Source organism: Capsicum annuum, chromosome 9 (assembly GCF_002878395.1).
Source record: "Capsicum annuum cultivar UCD-10X-F1 chromosome 9, UCD10Xv1.1, whole genome shotgun sequence".
Lineage (NCBI taxonomy): Eukaryota > Viridiplantae > Streptophyta > Magnoliopsida > Solanales > Solanaceae > Capsicum > Capsicum annuum.
The window spans coordinates 198,371,982-198,379,479 of record NC_061119.1 but is presented as its reverse complement, the minus strand read 5'-3'; positions in this window follow the sequence as shown (position 1 = coordinate 198,379,479).

The following is a 7,498-nucleotide window of genomic DNA, read 5'->3' as shown; positions in this document are numbered from 1 at the left end:
GTGATGGATCCTGAAAATCATCATCTGAACATTCATCATCAACTTCTTCCTGCTTCGGTATTTCAAACTTTGTCCTTTCCCTTTGAGTTGACTCAATGTTCTTAAATCCAACCTAGGAATATAGAAAAAATATGTTAAAGTATCTGTTAAATAATTGTAACGCAAATGTATATATGTAGACTATAAAATACATATGTTATAAAAAATGAAGTCATACCTATTACCGACATAAATACAAATACGTCCATAACCACAAATGTATTTGTATATTTCAACATTTCAATATATTGAAAATACATATCAATTATAATTAAAATACATATAGCCAAATACTTGTTCATGAGTAGTTCATATATCAATGTATTTTTTCATACATGCAAGTTAGCAAATTCATTTAACATACAAATACGCCTAAACATAGCAGCTTTACAAAAAATACAAATAAATACATGTTAATCCAAAATATATATTTAACCTATCATCTTCATAAATCAGCTTTAGTGAAATTCCTAACTACATATCAGCTAATCAGTAAATACATGTTAGCTTCACAAAAAAATACATATTACCCCAATTGATAAAGCTTTATTGAAATCCCTAAAAATATAATAGTAAATACATATACAAAAAAAAAATACCTCTTCCTCCATGTCTTTTTCAGATTCATTAGCAGAAGAGTTCTCAACATCGTCATCAACATTGCTTGACTCTGCAATTTCTTTTGCTTTTCTTTTCTACTCATATTTTTTTATTTTTTTGTCTTTTGCAAAAGAATTTTTTTTCAACCGTTTTTTTAAATATCAGCCATCTTCGAAAAAATCCAACCAACAACAACAAAAAATCAATCCAAAATCATCTACAATATCCATTCAACTCCGATTATCCTCCATTAATTGCAACAAAATAAAATATAGTTTCAATTTTCATCCAAAATTTAATTTTTTCAACTATATCAACTCATAAAATATCAAATTTCACTGAAAAACAAACAAAAAAAAATTCAGCAAATCCAATCACCTTAATTTTTCGTTAACAACTACAAAAAGCAAAATCTTAAAGATGAAGTGGAGAAATTATTTACAGTACAAAATTAAAAAAAATATTGAGAAATTGATAACATGCAATAACTAAATTAATTAGTTACGTGAAATTGTGGAACAATACCCTTATCAGATTGTGCAAAGGATGTCAAGAATGAAAAAATTTTGAAAGAGAAAATCTGAGAAAAAGTGTGAAAAATGGTAAAGTAGAAAGCAATTAAAGGAAAGAGAAAGATTTTAAGCGTGAATAATGGAACCTACTTCTGAGAGGTGGTAATTGTGGTCCCCCACTTAAAATAATGCTAGGTTTGCTACAGAAGGTAATTTCATTAAAGTGTTGCTATTTTTTGTAATTTAAGACTTAGGTATGCTACTTATGTAGTTTATCCTTTATAGTCATGCCAGGTCTCCTCTGCACCGGTGTGACATCCAGTGTTTCTTTGGATTAAAGCTCCACTAGAATAACATCATCATTCTCCATATTATTATATACAATTCCTGATCCCGTTGAACTACAATTCATGCGGCTTGTTCTTCTGTAACATTACTAGGGGCCAATTTGAATCATTCACTATAGTTTTTGCTTCTTGAGTGAGGATTATTTTGTCAAACATAATTATGTTTGATGGAATAGCATCATCAGAAGGAAGAGGTGAGGTAGTTACCACAAAGTTTTTATCATCCACAGTTGTATCGGTGTAACTAGTAAGCACCATAGGTATGGATATAAATATGTTTTGAGTCCAAATAATATCCATTCTATTGAAAAGAAAACACGTTTTCCCTAAATCATAGAGCTTTTATTCCTTTTGAGTGACTGAGTACCCCACCAACATGACTTTCCTAGATCTCTCAAAGAACTTGTCTTCTCTAGGTAATTTGCTTGCACAGAAAAGACAACCAAGACTCTTAAATGATCCAACCTAGGTAATATATGAAATAGCAGTTCATGGACTCTTACCCTATAACACCATTGAGGGTAACTTATTAATTAGATACGTAATAGTTTTGACACAATATTCCCAAAACCTCAAAGGTACAACACTTTAAAATCTCAAAGCTCTTGCCACTTCTAGAATTTGCTTGTGCTTTCTTTCTACAGTGCCATTTTGTTGGGGAGTATAGGGTCAACTACTTTGGTGAATAATTCCATGAGAAGAAAGCAAGCCAGCATACTTATAGTAAAAGAATTCAGTACCATTATCTGATCTCAAAATCTTAATGGTGGTTTCAAATTGGTTCTTTATTAGGCAAATGAAATCAATCAACATATCAACCACTTCACATTTAGAATGACAAATCCAAGTGTACTTGTTGTAACCGTCAACTACAGTAACCAAATATCTCTCTTTATCATAGGTTGGTACCTTATAAGGCTCCTACAAATCTAATTGCACAAGTTGAAAATCAGCTTCTATTTTATTGTTACTAAGAGGAAATTTCAATCTATGATGCTTAGTTAAAGGACATATCTCAAAATGTTCTTAAATGTTGTTTGTGACATTATGTTGAAGTGATGGAATATTCTTCACTGCTCTTATGGAAGGATGTCCTAGTCTTATATAGCAAAGCTTTCCATCTTTAGTTGTATTGACCTTACTATGAATGTTCCTACTATTGGTGTTCCCATCTATTTATTTGCATGCAGAATGTACAACCCATCTTTTTATCTACCAATCCCTATAATTTTGCCATTGAAAAGACCCTGAAATACACATAGGTTGGGAAACAAGATTACTGCACATGAGAGTTTTTTGTAATTTTAGAAACTGACAGAAAGATGAACTTGAAGTCTGGTACATGTAGTATATTGCGAACCTCATATCCATCTAGAACTAGTGTATTCCCTGCATTTTCTATTTGAGAACTACCACCTCTAGGTATTTGCATTCTACTAGTTTGTTGACCTTTCAAACTTCTAAGTGTTGTTAAAAGTTCTTTGCAAGGTGTAATGTGATGAGATGCTCCTGAGTCCACTATCCATTCATATGAAAATACATTGGATAATAAAGAAGATATACCTGTGTTACGATCGAATTTACGAGTCATGATGGCACCTACTATAACCCACCAGTAGGTAAGCCGACACCGTAACTCGAAGCTAAGGTAATGGGTCATCTGGTAAAAATACCTAAAAATGGGTCAAAATATATGAACACAATCATACACAATAGTGTTCTACTTTAAATTAAGACAATACATAAAACAATTACCAATCCTATGACCTGGTAATATCAGTACAAGAGCATCTAAGTTTGATCATAGAAGGATACAACTCAAATAGTCTAAAATAGTCAATACATTCATCTTGAATACAAAAGATTGAATAAAGACAAGAGAAAAATGGGCGACTCAAATCTCCAAGAGCTCACCCTTTCTTCGAAAGATCAACGCAGCACGAACTCAACTCAGCAGCGACAACTAGTACTCAGGTCTGCACTAAAAGGGTAAAGAAAGTATAGTAAGAGTACCAAAATAATAGGTACTCAGTAGGCATCATCGGTAGACTGAGCTAAATCATGACATGAAGATGATATAAAGTAAGACAATATCTCTAAGTCAAAGTACAAAATCGAACCTGAATCATCTCCATCATCACTGTATATAATGAATAATCAAACTAGAACAATACTACAACATATCCATTCGTCATATGCCACTACCATTATACATAAGAAGTAAATTCTCCAAAATGTAAAGCATCACTAATTCAATCATAATTGCATAAAGACCAAGATTATACACAAATATTCATTAAGCATACGTAAGAGAACCTACCTCAGTGTCCCATACTATTAGGGAGTACACCCAAAAGAACATAAAGTAAAGAAACTTATCACGACGTACCATACCATCGGAGAGTACTCTAAAGAATCAAATCACCGAGTATATAATCATATAACCAACTCATGAATGTCCATGGTTTACCACCTTCGTATAAACGGTCTTTACCAAGTTTATGATCATCATTAATTACCACCATTGAATTAACATATATCAAGTACTTAATATCATACTCATAAAGCCATTTATATATCTAACTCAGCAATATACTATATCAACTCATTTATAATAACCCAAATACTCTTTACCAAGTTACTAATCCACTAGTCATTAGGACCTTCATTTATTAGCATAGCCAATTTTATAGAGATTTCCCCATTAAAGAAATAGCCACTAATTATCATTCACTAGGTAGCCAACATCCACATCTAACCATGATGCACTGTTAAAACATAATCCATTTACCCAAAATTCACTCCTAGTTATCATAGGTGCACTAGTCACCATATAAGAAAAGGTTACATATCATCAAACACACTTATCTATCTATTAAACAACACCTCTTACTATTAAACTCCATAAATCTCTAAGTCAACAATTAAGCAACCAACGACATTACATATTAGACATCATTATGTAACACGCCGTATGTTTCTAAGCTATAAATCAGACCTTCATTCCTACGTATGTTGAAATCGCCCAAGCGCACATACAAGTGTACGTAGTCTTATCAAGTAATATAGTGGCTTCAAGGAATCCCAAGTATCGATCTCTCAGGGACTTACGTTCGCCGCCTATCTAATTCTAGTTTAACTAATTAAGAAAAAAGTAAACAAGGAGAGAGTTTGTAATTTTACAAATTAAAAATAAAATAAATAGTGCGTAAAAATAAAATACTTGGGACAATCAATGAAAGAAAACCCAGGGTGAGACATTTCGAACAATCATACAAATCTCTATTCCTATCGCAGTTTAGTTGGTTATCGGATTATTAATTAACAAGGTTTATGCTATGATTTTTGTCTCCAGACCATAAATCTTCTGTCTAGTAAACATTGTACCTACAACTCCCGCAGAGATACAAAAATTCTTCTAGATTCATGAAGTTGTCTTCTTGCAAGTGAACCAAGTAAGGCTTCTAGGTATATCCCTATCCTAGATGCTAATTCAAATCCCTTATTTTATAAAAGAATAAGAACCTTGCTCCGTAATTTCTTTGTTCTATCCTATGATTTCCTCCCAGATTCACATAAAAATATAAATTTATTCTAATGGTAGCTAATCATTAAAATGGTAGGCTCAAGAAATTAAGAACAACCCACATGATAATCCAAAATTAAACTACAATAAAGAATATTAAAAAGTATTCATGTTCTTGGCCTCAACCCCGGAAAGAGGGTTTTAGCTTTTAATGGAAATATTCATCATCCAATCTCTTGGAATGATGATACAAACCATAAAAAAACTAAATTAAAGAATGAAAAAACCTAAAAATAAGTTGTGGTATCCTCCCATGATGTTCCAAGTTGATCTAGGGTTTCCAAGAGGTCCCAAGATGATCAAAATAGAGTTTGAGACGTTATATTTATAGTATACAAGTCATAAACCGACTTGTATTTAATTTCCACACTATTTTACTTCAGCTGGGAAGAATTACCCCATTTTGGGCATCGACGCGATGCGGAGACATGCAAATTCACAATTGTCAAAAAATCTGTCAAATTCCAGTAGCTGTTCACGATTTTAACACGTTGCGAGGCCTCCGGAAACTCCAAAATAAGCTACACGCGCCATATTTCCAGAATCTTGGGCCTCTTCTAAATCCAGTGATGTTTTGAAATCCTCAATTGGCCACATTTACAGTCTACACTCGCCAAATACTTTTCAAGGGTCCAACTTGCATCTTGTGCTTTTGTTGAGCATTCCGAGTCTTATTGAGTTGTTTTCACTTGATTTGAAGCTTGTATATCCTTAATATATCATCATAATCCATGCACCAAGAATCTTAAATCATTAAACACATCAATTAAGATCTCAAAACAACACAACATCCTCACCGATAAACTAGAAACACGAGCTAAGCATAGGCTAAATTCATATTGAGCTTTAACTCATTATTTTCACTCTTTTCTTGATCCAATTGACCCTTGAACACTATAAATAAGTTGTTTCATATATAAAAACATACTAACAACCTTATTAACTCATTAAAATACATTATAACTCAACACAAGAGACTAGACAACACCTAGCTCAAGCTAGTCACACTAGCTTTCTCGGTTGAACTCTAAATAGTTGAATTGAATCAAAACTTGTGTGGAAACACCATTAAACATTGTAAACACATACTTTGACACATAATTTCTCATTTATGTCATTAGTAAAACATATATCATAATAATCATCCTCAAAACAAGGCTAAATAAGCTAGAATAGTAGCGCTAGAATGCAGAAATTCACCCAACAACACCACCCCACACTTAAAGCCTTGTTCATCCTCGAACAATTATTAATGATAAACCCCATGAGCTGAAGAGAATCCACACTTCTACTACATGCAAGACACTCAAGCTAGCACTACAATGACTACACGAATGGAAGTTTACAACACTAAGCATGTTATACACAATTGAAAGCTCAAGAATCCTACTTCCAAAACATCCTAGCCTCAAGAATGGACTCCAAATGTAGAAAACTAATGCACATAATTCAATTAAGGACATCTTACAAATCTCCCATATTCATCAAACATGTGCCCCTCACAACAAGAGAGTTACTCACAATCACTCCAAATAATGCAATTTATAATGTAATGGGTACAAGAATCAAATCACGCTCACTCTCACAAAGAATTTACAAGTTACACATGATGAACAATAGGCTTTCCCTTAGTGTAGTGTTCCACTAATAGTCGAATTTAAAGCTTAAGATCAATTAGGAATTTTTTGGATTATAATGTAGGCTAAGGGACAGGTAGGAACTATTTTAGCCAAGAATGGTGACTGACCTCTCTAAGCGCTTTAATACACTACATTATACATTTAAAATCAATTCCAACAACCAAATTATACCACTTTTGTCTACCCATCTCTTTTATTTTTGCCCCATCTCTTTTAAGCATTTTCACAAACACTTGGTGGACACACAGTTAACTACCATAAGAATCAATTTTTCTCTTTTTTCACAATTATGGCAATATTTTTAGCATAAATTATATCACAACCATCCATCACACATCAATTATACACCAATAACTATTACCTTGGGGCATCAATTTCACCTTTTTCTTCTTCAATTTCTCAAACTCCTTTCTCAAATTCATTTTTTTCAATTAAAGAACTTAGAAGCTTTTTGGATCAAATTATGGTCTATCAAAGAAGGGATTAGGCTACTTATGGGGTTATCAAAGAAAAAGCTAAAGGCTCAATGGGGGTTAACTAGGATAACTCACAAGGGTAGGTAAAAACAAAGTATAAAACATTGTTATAAAAGAAATGCCTATATCATCTCCTAAACCCACATTCTTTATTTCGCTTTACACACACACCGGGCAAGTTCTAGACATCACATGCAACAAGGAATATACAAAAAACTCACACACAAATGACACATGCTCAACTCAATAGGATCATCATAGAATCCCAACCAAACAATAGCATGAATTCAAAATTAAG